Below are 19,006 nucleotides of genomic sequence, written 5' to 3' on the forward strand. Positions count from 1 at the left end.
CTTCAGAAAACACTAAGTCTTTGCGCTCATGTTGATGTTCTGAAGAGACTTTGGAAGCAACTTATAAAACCTAAAATTACCTAGCACATTAAAAAGGTATATCATGTGTTTTGTGCTTCATAGCATTAAAAGCTATGGAAGCTGTAGACTCACACCACCATTCTTACAACCAAAAAAATCCAGAACCTCAGCATGGTAAAACGGTTTTAAACTCAGAATTAAGCAAGCATTCATTATATTTCCCTTGATTTTTTCGACAGCTTTTAACTCTTTGAAAACTAGATACCTCCTTAAGATAATTAATCCTGTAGTCACCAGAAATAGATGGATAAGCAACCTGTCTAATCTAATTCAGTGGTTTAAAAGAACAAAGAAAATTTCTAAATGTACTGATCTTTCTTAATCAGTGGTAGAAAGAGAGATAGACAACTATTATAGATTAATTTTTAGATGGCTAAAGTAGCTGAGGTGACTACCACTGTAAAGTATGGAACTTCTTACAAGATGGGATACTCAAACTTTTGATAAATGCTAAAAGATCTGAGGATTTCAATAAATCTATTTAACTTTTTGGAGGTTAACTTCCATTTACTGTTTTTCCTTTCAGTTTTTGGAATGAGTAAAATGTGAGTTATCAAAATACCCTGAAGGAATAATGTCAGCTTACACAAATCTTGTGAAAAAACTTGACTTAATTTTTTGTCACCTCAATGCCTGGAACATGGAGCTTCAATTACAGTAATAGAAATTATTTAATTCTATTTATTTTAAAAGGAGCTTAAATGTTGGGGTATTTCCTAGTTGTCAGGCCCCAATTCTGCATAATGAAGTGCTGCAAACTGTTGGATTTGTTTAAGGCTCATCCTAACTTGTATATGGAAACACTGAATATCAGAGGTTAAATCCTGAAGTCTTAGATGTTCAAAACTCCCCTTGACTTCCTTGCTGAGGACAAAACTAAATGCAAACTTCAACATGAATAATTAACGCCCAATCCATCAGTCCAATTTAACTGAAACACACATTTATTTTCTTTTAGAATGAAAAGATTCATCATTTCTGCTGATAAACATGGGATTTTCTTTGTAGTTTTGGTTTTTTTTTGTTTTGTCTTTTTTCATTACAACTTTCGATGCAGGAAAGTAATTGTAGAAAGAGAAGTTTATGTTCATTTTTTTTTCAATTAAAAAAGAGGGAAAAAAGAAAAAAAAAAAGAAAAAAAATCCCAATATGCAACTAATATGTCCTCTCTGCTCTTAAATTAAGCAACTCAGCTTTTCCTCTCAGTATCTTTCCATTTTCGTGGAGCAACAACCGTTCCTTTCCACCAACCGTCCTGAAGCTGGAAAAGCAAATTATTTTTCCTCCTGCTGACACTGCATCTCACAAACTTCAGTGGGTTTCTGATTATGTACTCAAGCTCAAGCAGTTTTCTTCCTTTTTCAATTTTTTTAGGACTTGTTTCTGTATTGCACATGCACCTTCCCATCTAAGAATTCAAATCACCTATGTCCAACAGCGTTTGATGCCTGGGCCTCACTATACCTCCTGTGGTTCAGCACAAAATTGCTTTTTCGTCTTCAAAATAGAATGAGAATGTGAGCTCTGTCTTTTTGGTAGCCTAAACACTAAAAAATATGATTACAAAGCTGGAGGAGATTTAATCTTGAGCTAGTGTGTGTCAAAATGAACTTTCATGGTCTACTGATTCAAGAAAATCAAAATGTCATTGAAGGAAAGTGGTATTTCAGTGTATGCAATCCATCACTTTATTCTAATGTATCTACCTCTGCATTTGATTTTGCATAGACTGAACTGTAAAGTGTTTGGCCTTATGCATAACGAAAGATATATAATTACTTGAAAAAAAAATGGGAAATAACAGAAGTTAAAACTTATTTTTTAAAGAAAATAAATATGCAGTTCTAATGAAAATCCTTTTGCAGGCACTTTTATAAAGGAGTGTTAAGTATTGTTGGAAGTACTTTTTCAGTTGCACCATTTACAGTTGCTAAGAAAACATACTGCTATTGCTAAGAGATTTTCCCTTATGATTGATGAGTTCATGCAAATAGTCTCCAACTCCCAAACTTTTAATATGTGGGCTGTAGCACCCAACTTTCTATAGCCTCTTTGTGCAGATAGCCTTAGTTACCCAGGCAGATTTTACATTCTCTCATCTAATAAAATGACATCTTCCTTATTGCATTAGTAGTATTTCAATTCCTATGCATTTTACTTTCATTTAAATAATAAAACTTTTGGTATAATGAATAAAATTATATTGGTGAGGTGGCAGATTTTGTTATTATAAGCATGTCTGTGAAGTATGTAAACAAATAAGCAAGTATGCAAAACATGGGAATGGAAGGAAAAAAAGAGGAGGGGAAGAGAAATATATAGAGAAAATATTAATTTTGAAAATTCTGAATGTCTTATTTGTGCTTGAAAGTCAAAAAAAATACACAATTAAGTAATTAAATAGCTTGAATTTGAGACTTATTAAGCCAGTCCTTGGATTCAGTGAATGTTATGTCTGATTAATGTTTTGGAAGTCCCAAACCCCTTTAGATTCAGCTGAGCTCTTTCATAGGCTTCAGTTTTTTGAGGTCTAGATCTTTAATAAAGTACATAGTCAAGATATAAAGAATTAAATCTAAATATACAAGTTTTAAAATACTGGCATGTTTTATTATATTTATTCAATGATTTTCTTTTTTTTTCTGATCCTATTTATTTATGTGCTGAAGTTCTCCAAACATTTGAAATAAATAGATGGATTTGAAACACTTGTCAGGATTTTGTCATCTTCTTGTACAACAGATGTTATTCTGCAATATGCTTTGTTTGCTGAAACTTTCCATAAATTCTACCATAGGGACAACTGGAAGTTATAACAGGACTAAAGCTTCCCTTTCTCTAGTTTGCTATCTCAGTTGGTCACTAGTCTATCTAGATATTCTTATTTGTGTCTCCAGCACCAGATCAAATTTAGCTGGGGGGAAAAAGAAGGAAGATTTTTTCTCACGTCAATTTTTCAGGAACTCTGACAGACCATAGCTTCATAAGCCATTTGGAGTTTTGGAGTATATCTCTGTACATCTACAAATGCACAGAGGCATAGCTTTCTGCTTGAGATCAGTAGTTTTCAAAAAAGCAGATGTGCTTTTGTGAATTTATGAGCTGGTAACACAACAGATCACACCTTCAGAAAACTTATTTGTCTGTCAGTATATCCGTCTACTGAACTGAATAAAGAAAGGTGCTCAGCTGAAGATTTTAAATATATTTACCTTCTCTTCTTAAATGGAAGGCTTGTAACAGCCATCTTCTCATGGAAGCACATGAGAAGTCACCTTTATGAGAAACATGTTTACATTCTAGACTAAGTAATTACATATAAAAAGATAAAGGAATTAAACCTAAGATTGGTGTTACTGATTAATAATACTCTTTTTATTATTCCAAAATTTGAATAGCCCTATTTCTTTCAAAATAATGTGGAAACAAGAGGTATTTGAAAGTTCAAAAATATCTTACTAAATGTCTAGAAATAATTTATATTCTTTTGGAAAGAGAACCATTTCTGACCATATATAGATTATGTTTAATCTAGAAAAGCTAAAAAAATTCTATTTTTATTTAAATGAAGGTGATTTTTTTATTCAGCAAAATTACATTTGTCTCCCTTTCTTTGTAGAGATATTTATATCCATATGCATATAAATATACTTAAATATATTAAGGAAAAATTAAAACACCCTTTGGACTGAAGTAATTAAGACGTTTCTTAAAATCAATTAATATTTCAATGTGAAGCTAAGAACTTCATGAAAAATTAAATAACTAACTAATTGCTGGATCAGGGCCATTGTAACTAACGATTCAATAAACATTAAAAAGCAAGCAAGCAAAGAAAGACAGAAACTAACAGTGCTTCCTTAGAACACTTTAATGTAATATATGTAGTAGTAGATTGGACATGGATCATGAGTCATATATGACTCAGGATCAGGAATCATAAATTTTTATATGCAATATCAAAATTTGTTCCTGTAAAAAATTTCTAATATGGAAGAAAATTGGTATCATGGTAAGTATCAACCAGAAACGAATTTCAGTGTAAAGTTATATATCTCTATTGGTTATTCCAATATTATGTTATTATTTGAAATGTTCCTCTTAACTACAAACACCTACCAAAAAAGGGGGGGGGAAAAGAACATTACAAGACTCTCTCTTTCTTTCTTATACGCATCCTAGAAGTAGTATGTACATGAAACACATTAGAGATTAGGGATTGTTCAGCCTGGAGAAGAGAATCTCCAGGGAGACCTTATAGCAGCCTTTCAGTACCTAAAGGGGCCTACAGGAGAGATGGGGAGGGACTCTTTATCAGGGAGCGTAGTGATAGGATGAGGGGTAATGGTTTTAAACTGCAAGAGGGGAGATTTAGATTGGATATTAGGAAGAAATGCTTTACTGTGAGGGTGCTAAGGCACTGGAACAGGTTTCCCAGAGAAGCTGTGGATGCCTCATCCCTGGCACTGTTGAAAGCCAGGCTGGATGGGGCTTTGAGCAACCTGGTCTAGTGGAAGGTGTCCCTGCTGATGGCAGGAGAGCTGGAACTCGTTGATCTTTAAGGTCCCTTCCAACCCAAACCATTTTATGATTCAATGATTTCAGTACAGCAATAGGAAAATTTAATAGAATTTATCAAAGATAGCTTTTATGTATTAGCGTAATGTTGCCTGTGCCTACAGAAGAGCCCTAAGACTACTTATTCCATTATGAAATGCCCTGTCAAACAATAATTAAATCTTAGGGCTGCACTTACACCTTGTGGACCCTGAGTAGATGCTGGGATATATATCACAGAGTACAGATAGAGCCCATTCGTCCCGAGGTCGTCTGCATGAACTGCTGTAGACACTGCCTGAGTGGTGTATACATCAGTGTGTCTAGTTTGACCTCACCGTTAAGATTCTGTCCCTACCCTGTATTACATTCTGTGGCCATTCCTATCACAATTAGGTCAGAGCTGTCTTACTTTCAAATGCCTGTATTAGGGCAGATAAATCCTTCCCCCATGTTAATTGAGAGATAGACTAATTGATTGATTGACTCCCAGCATGCAAAAAAACTTTATCTTTCGGATCTTGAAAATGCTTCTTGTCAAGTTCTTTTCCTTTCTCTCTGCTACTGGACTGTCATTATAATGAATTCCTGATGATCCTGAATATTATCAAGGAATTCAGTAGGAAACTCAACTCCTTCAATCTTCTTTATTCTAATTACATATTTGTCTTCATCTTAAATGTTACATCCTATATTTTAATACTACTTACAGATTAAGAAAAAGAAATATCAAATCCTTAGAGGGATTCTGAAAATATGAAAAGAAGGCAGTATTTAGATTTACTATCTAAAAACTATTAATTAAGTTTACCAACAAATATTTGTACAATGACTGACAAATCCCATGGTCAACTGAAAAAATATTGCTTTATTGGGTTATCATGGCAACACTGTGGTAGCAGGGGGAGCTTTAGGGATGGCCTCTGTGAGGAAAGGCCAGGGGCAGCCCCATTCCAGAGCCAGTTCCAGCTGATTCCAATGGACCCACCACAGGATACAACTGAGTCCATCAGCCAAGACGGTGGTGCCTCTATGAAAACATACTTAAGAAAGTGGAAGCAGCAGCTGTGAATGATACAGGAGTAAGAAAAAAAGTAAAAAAAAAACAGTCCTGCAGACACCAACATGAGAGAAGAAGGAGTGGAAGAGGATGCTTAAGATGCCAGAGCAGAGATTCCCCTGAAAACCATGGACATGACCCTGACAAAGCAGGTTGTCCCCATGCAGCCCATGGAGGACCACACTGGAACAGATAACCACACTACAGCCTGTGAAGGACCCGACACTGGAGTAGGGCCCTGATAGGAGCTGCAGCACATGAGGAGGAACCCATGCAGGAGCAGGTTTTATGCCCAGACCTATGGCCTGTTGGAGACCTGTGCTGAAGCTGTCCACTCCTGAAGGACTGCCTCTGTGGTAATGATCCATGCTGAAGCAGTCCATTCCTGAAGGAATTCACTTAGTGGAAAGGACCCATGCTGGAAAAGTTTGAGAAGAAGTGCAGCCTATGGGAGCGCCCATGTTGGATAAGTTCACGGAGGACTGTATCTTGTGGGAGGGACCCCACGCTGGAGCAAGGGAACAGCATGAGGTGAAAGGACCAGCAGCGATGAAATGTTATAAACTGACTGTAATCCCCATTCCCCATTCCTTTGTGCTGCTTGAGGGGTCAAGGGAAAAGGTAAGATGTCAGGAATGAAGGAATGAAGTTGAGCCTGGGAAGAAGGGAAGGGTGAGGGGAAAGTGTATTTAGCTTTGGTTTTGTGCCTTACTATCCTATTCTATTTCAAAATGGCAAAAATTAAATTAATCTTCTCCCAGTTGTGTCTGTTTTGCTCATAGCAGTAACCAGTGAGCAATATCCCTTTATCTTGACCTCCAAGCCTTTTCATTTTATTTTCTCCTTCTGTCTTGTTGAGGATAGAGAGTGAGAGAGTAGCTGGGTAGGGGTCTGGCATCCAGACAAGATCAACCCACCACAATATCATTCATTCCACGTGGCAAAATGAATGTTTTATATACCATGTAAATAAGTTATTTTTTCTGATATTATGTATTAAGTTGATTTTAGTCATGAACTCTTTGACATAGTAATATTGTAAAGATACAGAGTGCCTGTAGAGTGTGAACACTGCAGAGTGTTCAGATGTGTGATCATAAAAATGACATTAACTGCTTTGAGTGCTTAAATAATTAATTATTAAGGTTTATGGACAGTTGAAACATACTTATCTCTTTCTTTACATACATTACCAGTCTTAATTATCTTTCTTGGTGATTCAGAGGTAAATTTAAAATTATTGGCTGCACACATTGAATTATTGCTGTATTACAGAGAAATAAAACCCCATAGCACAATCATCATTCTCATTAAATGTAATAAACTCAAAATTTGATTTTCTTATAGAAAGACAGGAGTACTTCAGGCGGCAGTTTCTGAGGAAAAAAAAGTGATTTTATTAACTAAGTATCCACTTACAGCATTCTGTCTGATATACTTTACGTATTTGGGAATGGATTCAATTGAAATGCACAGGTTTCTCTCTCTTGCCATAAACAGGTTTAGATAAGTTTCCAAACACCTATTTAAGATTTGGGTGATGCTATTAAATAAATAATTTGCAACATTATAAACTGGTACAGTAAATTTCTCCTTTAAAGCTGAAAAGTCTATGTACAACATGGAGTCCCCTGCCATTACAGAAGCACTAGTGCATAGGCAGGCTTCTCTGTTCAGTCTCAAGAATTCTGCTATGGATCTTTACTCTTCATTATATTTCCTTTTTCAAACATGCTGTGTCTTACAGCTAGTTGCAAAGATCTGATTAGCTTTGCTGAATATAAAAGGGTACGCAAACGCAAGGCAGGACTGTCTCATTATGCATTTCAAACTGGAAGCAATTACTTTGATCAACAAATCCCCAAAGCTCTGTGTCTGATTTTGGCCTTCACTTAATGTGTCACAACAGCATACAGAAAATTATATATGGCCTTGTTAAGCTAATTCTGAAATCTGTATGAAAAATCTGGATTTTACCATACCATTTTGTCATCTGGAATGTTTAATCTTTAATTATGTACTTCAAATGTAACACAGCTTGCTTCAAAGATTCCTTCGGCATGTGTCTAAAAAGAAGTTTAACAAGTTCTGCTGAAAAGGCACCTGACAAAACTGTAAAATAATAATAATAAAAATAATGCTTTGAATTCACTTTCTGTTTTGCATTTCAGTAGCACCGCACGGACATTCCTAATTAACTGTCCTAACATGGCTTTCTGACAAACATTATTGTTCTCTTTTTACATAATGTGTCCAAGGTTACAGAGCAGTTTATCACAGATGTATATACAATAAGTTTTACCTTCTAGTCTTTGTCTTTTCTTTTTAGTAACAAAACAAAACAAAACAAAGCAAAGCAAAGCAAAACAAAACAGAACAAAACAAACACATACCTTCCCACACACTTGAATTCATATTTAATGCATTTTCCTAAATAAGAACTGGTTTAAAACTATAGTTAAATTACCTCTAAAAGTTTTGGATTTCCCAATGAATTAGTAGGCATTTAATGAGGATACAGAACACTGAGTTCACAATGTGTGCAAATGGACTTTTACAAATGCAAGATAAAAGTTTCCCTTCTCATAATCAAATGCATGCTTTCTCTATCCAGGTGAAATGAAATCCATAGTAAGGTATTTAAGCTAATCTAAATCTTTTTCGTAGATCTAATACGACATTATGTTGTACTATGCTACTATGTCTAGAACAATGACATCTGCCTAGAGGTGGATGAAGAATGTGTTGAGAGCTTATGGGTAAGAATAAGGACAGGCTAATATGGGAGACACTGTTGTGGGTGTTTATTACAGACTACTCGATCAGGAAGTCCATGAAGCCTTCTATAGATATCTGGAAATAGCCTCACGATCAAAGGCCCTGGTTCTCATGGTTCTCATGGGAGACTTCAACTGTCCTGACATTTGCTGGAAAGACAACACAGCCAGGCCCACACAGTCCTAGTGATTTCTACAGAGCATTGACAATAACACCATGATACATGGTGGAGGAACCAATGAGGAGAGGTGCTCTGCTGGACCTTATGCTGACAAACAAAGAAGGACTAGTTGGGGATGTTAGGGTTGAGGTCAATCTTGGCTGCAGTTACTATAAGATGGAGTTCAGGATCCTACATTGAAGAAGCAGAGCAAAAAGTAGAATTACAACCCTGGACTCCAGGAGAGCTAATTTCAGCCTTTTCAAAGACATACTTGGAGGAATTCCATGGACTAAGGCTCTAGAAGAAGAGAGGTGCAAGAGAGCTGGTTAATATTTGAGCGCCACTTTCTCCAACCTCAAAATCAGTGCGTCCCTAAGAGAAAGAAATCAGGCAAAGGATGCAGGAAACCTGCATGGATGAGCAAGGAGCTTCTGGAAAAACTCAAATGGAACAAGAAAGGTTACAGAATGTGGAAAAAGGGACTTTTCCTCTTATGAGGAAAGGCCGAGAGACCTGGGACTTTTTAGTCTGGAGAAAAGAGGACTTAGAGAGGATCATATCAATGCTTATGAATATCTAAAGGGTGAGTATCAAGAGGATGGGGCCAGACTCTTTTCAGTGGTACCTGGAGACAGGACAAGGGGCAATGGGCACACTCTGGAACCCAGGAAATTCTGTCTCAGCATGAGGAAAATCTTATTTACTTTAAGGGTGACAGAGCACTGGAACAGGCTGCCCACAGAGGTTGTGGAGTCTCCTGTGTCAAAACCTGTCTGGATGCATTCCTGTGCAAGCTGCTGTAAGTGAATCTGCTTTGGTAGGGAGATTGAACTAGATGATCTCCGATCTTCCAACCCTTCCATTCTGTGATTCCGTGTCATTCTGTTGACATATTTGAGTGTGGTAAGCTGTGACTGGGGTAAGGACTCTAGAGAAAATAGACCTCTGAGCTACTAGGATGTTTATACTGTTCAAAAATCTCTTTGGTCTTTGGACTAACCCAAACTTTTCTGCTTGTGCTATAACTTGTTTGGCTGTTTGACTGACAGATGGAGAGAGACTTTTTACCAAGGTCTTCAGTGACAGAACAAGGGTAATGGTTTTAAATTGAAAGAAGGCAGGTTCAGATTGTATATAAGGAGAAATTCTTTCCTCTGAGCATGGTGAGACACTGAAACAGGTTGCCCAGGGAAGTTGTGGATGCCCCATCCCTCAAAGTGTTCAAGGCCAGGTTGGATGGGACTTTGAGTAACATGACCTAGTGGGAGGTGTCCCTGCCCATGGCAGGAGGGTTGGACTAGAAGATCTTTAATGGTCCCTTCCCACTCAAACCATTCTGTGATTCTGAGAGTCTACTTCCATCTAAGAAATATTTTATTTCTACAATATCATGTTGGTTTACTTAACAAAGTGAAATGTCTCCCTCCTTGTGTGAGCTACTACATAAAACATAACAGAGCCATTATATGACTATATAAATATTTATAGAAATAGGGGAATGTAAGTAAACTTTTTGCCTTAGGCAGTCCCTGTGGCACACAGCACTAGTATCCAATTTGAGTGAATGTGATGTGAATATACATATACACTCTCTGTGTTAGCTCCAGGCATTGACAATAACACCCATCAAGATCTAGTAGCATCTGCTTGCTGTTATTAGGATACGCACTACAAAACACTAATTTGGTTAGTCAGTTCTTAATTAGAACTACTTGAATTTCTTTCTGGAACTTACAGAATTAATACATGATTGTTCAAGGGACATTTTGTTATTCTTTTATCCAATGCAACCTGAAAATTACATAAATAATTTCTGACCTACAGCACATACTTATTTGCGCAGTGTGTATCTTCCAGTATCAAGATGATTTTTTTTTTAAAAAAACAGAATTGCTGATACAAGTCATGGATCATTTTCAAAACATTAGTTATAACTATCTGTAACAATGTCAAATATTTCGTGTGTACTCACCTCCTACAAAGGAGAATTTCTGTTTTAAGGAAAAAGGGAGCTCCACTGGATCTCTGAACAAAATATAAATATCAGCTTCATAACATTTCTAAATGACTAAGTGAACAAAATCTAAATCAGTATCACAACTTGTGGAATCTCTGCACTCACTGTAACAGGAAAAAAAGATTTGGAGGGCATGAAAACCAAAAATTTTAAAAAAAATAGAATAAAAGCCCCCAGGAATAAAAAATTGAATAAAATATCCAGGATTTTTCTCACTGCGTAAGGATGGGAAAAGGAAGCACTAACTTAGTTCCCTCATATGCTGTACTTGGAGACTATTTGACTCAAGTTTCTTTTTTACTTGTCTGTACCTGCTTCATAATCTCTTCACAAACATTCAGTGTTACAGGTTATTGGTTTTCAGCTGAAATTTCAGAATACTTGAAAAGCTTGAAGGTCAAGGGATTTAATCTAGTGCATATATATTGTAGCCTGGTGCATAAACACAGATTTTAGAAGTGAGCTTTGCAAATTCATGATGTGGAATCTTACCTTTTGAAAATTTTAGATAATGAAAATGTTAATATTTGGCATAATATTTTCTTCTTCTTTCCCTGTTTTTCACTCTCCTAGTTTACTTACAGACAGCAATAACATCCTTCTCAGCTTCTCTTCCTTTTTTCCCTTAGGGTAAGCCTGCCACTCGCTGGCACCTGGACTTATAAGCCCTCAAGGTCACAGACCCACTCCAGTGCAGTGGGTGCACTTCACACATACACACACACAGAAGCAGATCTGACATAGGACTTCTGGTACACTTGTGCTCTTCAAAAGCAGTAACTGTCAATCAAGCAGGATAACCTTTAGCTTTTCAAGGTAAAAAATTTGACTGGTTCAGATAAGGAAAGTAGTGTTATTTTCATTCCTATTACATTAATAACACCTTTAATAGACAACAGAAAAAAAATTGAATGATTTTCTTTTTTGAAGTTTTGTTGGTGGCTGCTAAAAACACGGTTCTCTGAAGAATTACATGGATCGACAAGTGTAGTGAGTCAGCAGTGCATTAAATTATGGCAATGAAGCACAAGGATTGCTTTCTTCAAATAAAGTTCCAAATATAATTTAGGTTTTGTTAGCTAGTAAATAGGTTCCGGCAGCATTGATACAGCTGAACCAATATCTAACATCAGTTCACTAGAGTGTGGCTGTCCTCCTGGGCTGCAAATGTCAACATAGCAAAGCATTTTATGAGCAGGATGAAGTGAACTGCATTCATCTGTATTCTGATCAGGCACAATAATTTTGTCTACTGAGTCCTTAATAGATGCATTCCCTTCACATCTGCACATTTTCCAAGGTAAGAAGCCTGGGACGTATTTCAATTTGCACACACTGATGTTGGAATTGTTAATTACAGAACAGTTTACAACTACTGGATGACTCCTTTCCTTAACTTAGCTCCTATTTGCTAATGGCATGTTTTGCAGAACACAAGATTTCAAAAGGGTGTTGAACAAAAAAAGCTAAAAAGAAAACAATGATTTTAATTAAAATAGCAATGTTATCTAAAATTTTTTGCTTAAACAATTTGGTCTTTTTGATTAACAAAAGTTTACAATTTCACCTTCCTAAAAGGACAGAGTCTATCATTCTTACTTAAAGAGAACGTATAAGAGCTTTAAAATATCAATAAGAAAACCATTACTTTTGAAGTGTATATGTTGCCACTAACTAAGAACTCAATTTTTTAGATAGGAACAGATTTAATTAGACTGACCATATTAGAGCTTATTTAAGCAATAAATAAAACAAGAAATTTGGGTACTGGATCCTGCTCATAATAAAGCTAATGTTCAATTTTTAGCATAGTGACTTAAAGATCTTTACATGGGTTGATACAAAAATGAACCGAAATGAAAACCTTTTAACAAAACATCTTGAACTGAATAATGGGAGTATTTGCAAAGGGGGGAAGTATATATTTTTTTCTTTTTTTCTCCCTGCAGAATAGTGATTAAATCAAGTCATACAAGCATTTTAATTCCTGTAAGAGGCATTTATTTAGAAAGAAAAGGGTTAGAGACTTTAATATTTCCTGTTTAAACTAATCAACACATTACAAGCCATTTTAGGAAAAAAAAAACAACAAACCCACAAAAAACCCACCACAACCAATTTGTTCCCAGAACTTTGACTTTATTTGGTGTTTCCCTCAATGCAGAGGAAGGATGACAGAAAATGAGGGAGGGAAAAGAGAAAAAGGCACAGAAAGTATTAATAATACCTTTTTTTTCAGGACACTGACTTCTTACACATATAGTTGCAAAAAAGGAATAAAAAAGAAATGTTTCCCCAAAGTTATCAAAACAGAAAACTACTTAAATTGGTGAGGGAGTCATCATATACTCTCCCCTCTATAGATTCATTGTTCCATTCCTGCAATTGCTACCTCTTGCAAGATTGTCCTTTTCCCGTAATATCTTTTCCCATAATCTCAGACTCTAAACTGAACCCAGACCTCAGTGTTCCTTTTCCCTTCACCGTCTTTTAACATGGAGATTAGAGGCATCCTGTATGAGAAATTTAATGCCACTTTTTCATTTCTCCCACTCATCACAAGGAGACACACATCTCTTCAAACCCTTGATACCTATTTTTACTTTTCTACTGTTACATCAAATCTCAACATTATCCTGTGTCCCTTGTCAATTAACAGAATACCATCTTCACACCTTCAAATTCATCATAAGTTTGTCTTAGGATACATGTCATGCAGGCTTAGATAATGTCATTGTTCTGCTTTTAAAGAAAATGCTTATGTCAGTTTTAATCTCTGTAGCATGTAAATCTGATTTAATTTATAATTAATTTTGCAGAATTCTTCTGGACTTTCACTACTGTAAGTCTTCCTGTCCATTACTCTTTTCACATAGCAAATCAAAATTATTTTTAAGATCCTCCTCAAAGGAGGTTATAGAGAGGTGGGTGTTGGCCTCTTCTCCCAAGGGAATAATGACAGGACCAGAGGAAATGGTCTGAAGTTGTGGCAGGGGAGGTTTAGATTAGATATTAGGAAGAATTACTTTCCTGAGAGGGTGGTCAGGCCCTGGAACAGCCTGCCCAGGGAGGTGGTGGAGTCACCATCCCTGGAGGTATTTAAGAAACGTGTAGACATGGCTCTTCAGGGCATGCTCTAGTGCCCAAGATTATTGGTTTGGGGGTGGGTGTGATGTGGTAGGGTGGTTTTGTGGTTTTTGTTTGCTTGTTTGTTGTTTTTGGTTTTGTTTGTTTGTTTGATTGATTGATTTTTGTTGATGTTGTTTGGTTTTTGTTGGGGTTTTTTGTGTTTTTGTTTTTTTGTTGTTTTTTTTTTTTTAAGGTTGGACTCGATGATCTCAGAGGTCCCTTCCAAACATGATGATTCTGTGATACTGTGATATCCCCCATATCTCAGATTGTACGGGAGGTAAAATGATTTATTTTATCAAAGTATCTTATCTATGTAACCAAACACACAAGAATTCCTAGATTCAGAAGCAGTGTGCAAAAGGTAAATGCTCTTTTATCAGGAAAAATGAATCTGAATGATTGATCCATAGTCCTTAAGCAGTTCACATGTTATAGTTTAATCATATGCAAGTTTAGAGAAATAAAAAACGAAAAAAATTCAAACCAGAGGCTACCAGTTTTATACTCCACCATCAATTCCATTCAATATACTGATTTAACTCTCTGAATGTCCACCCAGTTGGGTTTGTCAGAACTGTCACTTAATGCTCACTGAATTTAAGTTTCTGGAAAAAAAAATACTTGGAGAATGGACAGAAATTATTTGCTTCGGCTATGTATAAACTTGTCAGAAATGTATGTACATAACTATGGAACACGAGAACTCCCATGAGAGCGACCCTACAGTGGAACCGGGGATCAGTATGAGGACAATGGAGTGGAGGAGGAAGGCATGGTGGAGACAAAGTATTACAAAGTGAACATAACTCCCATTCTCCATCTCCCTCTACCTGCCACTCAGGGGAAGGAGTTAGAAGAGTCAGGAGTGAAGCTGAGCCTGGGAAGAAGGAGAGGGTGGGGAGAAGGTGGTTTTAGTTTTGTTTGCATTTCTCACTATCCTCTTCTGTTATTAATTAACAATAACTTAAAGTAATTTCCCCAAGTCATCTGTTTTGCCCATGACTGTAATCGTTAAATTATCTCACTTCCCTTATCCATGAGGAGCCATGAGCTTTTCCATCATTTTTTTTCCCCTTGTCCTGCTGATAGAGGGGGAATGATAGAGCAGTTGGTGGGCACCAGGAAGCCAGCCAAGGTCAACCCACCATGAACTCTAAGACAAAATCTAATACCCATATATGTAATGCTAGGGTATTATATATACAGTTATATTCTATAATATGTAATTAACACCTGTCTTGCAAGAGGTGATTCACAATTACAGCTTCTCTGCTATTTCTCCAAGTAAAAGTTTTATGCAATGACATTATGAAAAGTGGCCCTAGCTTATTTTTTAGGAATAGAGGATGCATGGTAGGCAGGTATAGATACCTAAATCTCACAAAACTGGTGTAAAGAAACATTTACTAAGCAATTTAATGTTTTATGAATATTTTCAGTAAAATTTAATAAAATTGCTACGACAAAGATCACAGAAGTGGGTTGTTCGTTCCAACTCTTGGTATTCCATGTTTTGTGAACTTAATTAATTTGTATATTTGTTCTATCTATCTATTAGTGATGCCTGGAAATTTCCCTTTGTTTTATATCTAACTTCTACAAATATATTTTCCCAGGAAAATGGATTAGGTTGAAATGGGAATAACATACAAATTAATCATATTGGAATATGATCACTTTGAACCAAGTAAGAATACTGAGTATTGTTGAAATGACTCTTTCTATTTTCATGCAGTTGCATTATGAACTATAACCTGCTATTAGGCCCATTGGATCCACAGGACATAGAAAAGGCTGAAGTACTGAATGTCCTCTTTGCTTCAGTCTCTACTTGCAAGACCGACCTTCAGAAATCCCAGGCTCCAGAGACCAGGGGGAAAGTCTGGGGCAAGGAAGATGTATCTTTGCTGAAAGAGGTTCAGGTAAGAGACTCTTTAAGACATTCAAAAGTCCATGAACCCTGATGGTGTGCACTCACAAGTGCTGAGGATGCTGGCTGATGTCATTGCAAGGGGACTCTTGACAGTCTTTGAACAATCTTGGTAATTGGGAGAGATGCCTGAGGACTGGAAGAAAAGCAAATGTCACTCCTATCTTCATGTGAGAGATCTGACAGTTTTCATTCAGGTCCCTTCTTTTAAATCTTTAATTTCCCATACCTGTTTAAAATTGACTAGGAACATGACCAAGTAATTTATAGCTTTTTTTTTAAGTAAAAAAAATGAGTGAGAGTAATTGTTTCATGGTGGTGGGGTTTATTTGTTTATTCAGTACTTTTGGAACACTTATTTTAAATCCAGTTACTATTGCTGAAGTAATATCTCTCAAAAGAGTTTCTTATCCTTAAAAAATGAATTCATGTCCTTGAAAAGGCACCGTTAAAAATTTGGCAATAGACTCAGATGAAGATAGGGATTTAGAAATAAAATATGGCTAAACATGGATATAGTAAAAGAAAGAACTCTATGTCAAGTACATTTTATACAAATATTAGTACTGAAAAAACTGCTGTGCAACTTGTAGTGAATTTTTTTGAATTCTAGGGCACAGACTATAGCAAATATGTTGACTATTGAAAGAGATTTTTGAAGTGCTTTATTCCTAGGTGGTATGTGCTTATTCTGAGGAGTACAATAGGGATTTTCCCAGGCTTCAATTTTTTTTTTAACTTTAAAGCTTTTAATGTGTCTAGAATACATATTCTATTGAACAAACAAACAAACAGAGAGACAGAGAATAAATAAGAGTAGGATGACAACATACAAACGCATAAATATATTGCCATTGCAAATCGAAAATATTTACTAAAAGAATGCCAACTAATAAGAGCAAAACCAAACCAGTAGCCATGTTCCTTTCTATCAGAAATTCAGTTATAAGAATTATGTGCATACAAACAGGAGTCAGAAATAGTACAAGATGCTTGACTGTAACAATAAGTTTCTTAGGCATTGTATTAAAACCTCAAATTCTATACTTGGGATACCTGGTGATTTCTTTTTTTTTTTTTTTTTCCACACAAATATTTCAAATACAGATTTTGAAAAATTAATTATGGTAATTTACAGAGAAATGCTACCTTTGATGACTGTATTATTATTTATGTTCTCATATTTAAAAAAAAATATTTATTGTATTGCAAGTCAGATGATTGATTTTGGGGGGACTTGAACCTGGCATATAGTTTTTACTACTACTACTGCTGTTACTTTTTTTTTTTTTCATTTTCCTTTTCTTCCTTATAATCACTGAACACAGGAAGTTCATCCTTACTCTTATTAAAAAGATCCATTAAAAATAATTTTCAGTAGTTAATTATTTCTGATAATGTTTTATGTTCCATGTCCATAAAATAAATAACATAATTGTATTTTAATATAGTGTAAGTCCATTGCATAATTTCATATAGACGCAGTCAGAAAAAACTGTATCCAATTATTTCATTTCATATGTTCATAAACTATTTTCAGTCATTTATTAATAGCTGCTTTAAAACACATGAGTTTTCATGGCTGAGACATAGTTCTTCTGTTTAGTTCATGTCCTGGTTTTGGGTAGAACAGAACCAATTTTCTGTTCAGTAATTTTACTTCTCAGCTAAGCCTCTTGAAACTAACTCTCTGAAATCAATGGCATATTTTTCAGTGTCTACTTCCAGAGTGATAAGGCCTGATGTTTATAGCTAATACTAAGGAACAGAATGCAGAAAGATTCTTGCTTATACTTATTGCCATAACAACCAAGGTCAGCTAACTTTTGTTATGTGCCACGGTGGAAGGTTGGAAACTAACTCTCTGAAATCAATGGCATATTTTTCAGTGTCTACTTCCAGAGTGATAAGGCCTGATGTTTATAGCTAATACTAAGGAACAGAATGCAGAAAGATTCTTGCTTATACTTATTGCCATAACAACCAAGGTCAGCTAACTTTTGTTATGTGCCACGGTGGAAGGTTGGAAGAGTGTAGAGGGATCCTACCTGTGGGGAAGAGCAGACAGGACAGGTGACCCAAAACTGACTAATGGGGTATTCCATCCGATCTGCCTCATGCTCAGTATAAAAGCCAAGGAATCAAAGAGGTCAGTCTTTCTGCAGTGGCTGGCATCTGAGGACCCTGTTCATCTGCCTTTGATCCTGATTTGTGCATTCCTGAATCTAGTTCCTGAATCCAGTTCCCATCTATCTCTGAGTCCTACCTGGAACTTTCCCAGTGCATACTGGTGACATGATAATAATCTTGGGAGCTGGATACTGGGTTTCTATATATATTTTATATATTTCATTATTTTCTTAATATTATTATATTTTATTTTTATTAATAATATTTCATTAAAGTACTTTCCATCTTCTTTTCAACCCGTAAATCTCTCTCCCTTGTTCTCTTGCTCTTCTTTACTGTGAAGGTAGAGAAGTTAAAAGTGAGCATCCGTCATTCATTTACTGGCCAGCCCAGCCTAAACCATAACAGTACACAAGGACAAGACGAGTATACAAAAGTTCAGAAAGGTTACACCACCACATTTGGCATGTATAAGCTGGATATTTTTTTCTGTTTTATAGATGTGGGTGATTCCAAGTAGGTGATGTATTAGTTCGTCTGTCCCAAAGTGTCCTAAACTTAGAATTCAAAATGAATGTGAAAGAAACTTTAAGACTTCTCTGTGAAAGGGGACAAATGCTCTGTTGAGATAATCTTTAACAGTAGCTACAGCAACATATCATTTGAATGCATGATAAGGGGACTTTCAGTCTTCTTCCACAGAGTGTTCTACATTACCTAGAATATGTTTCCCCCTATAAAATAATTTCTAGTTGTGTATTCCGACTGGGAATTTAAAGTGGTAATAAAAATTCTTACTTAGGCATCTATTTTAATCAAGTAAAATGGTGAGGTTTTATGAGTAGTGTATTTTTTCTCTGAAATTATAACAATGTGGCAAATGTTAGAAATATGATTCAAAATATCCAGGACATTTAGCTGTGCAATTTAGGAATGTACAGGTATATAAATCAGACCTGCAAGTCTGACTTCTGTATGAGTACCGATGATAACAGGTCATCAGGATTTCAGAAAACAAATAGGGAAAAATTATGTCTAAGGAGTTTGCTTGACACAAGCAAACACCATTAAAGGTTTAGAAGATATACAAGTTTGACCATGACACAATCTGGTTATAAGAATTGTACTTTAGAGACCTGAGAATGCTTTAGGTGTTTT

Source organism: Calidris pugnax, unplaced genomic scaffold, assembly GCF_001431845.1.
Source record: "Calidris pugnax isolate Ruff unplaced genomic scaffold, ASM143184v1 scaffold153, whole genome shotgun sequence".
Lineage (NCBI taxonomy): Eukaryota > Metazoa > Chordata > Aves > Charadriiformes > Scolopacidae > Calidris > Calidris pugnax.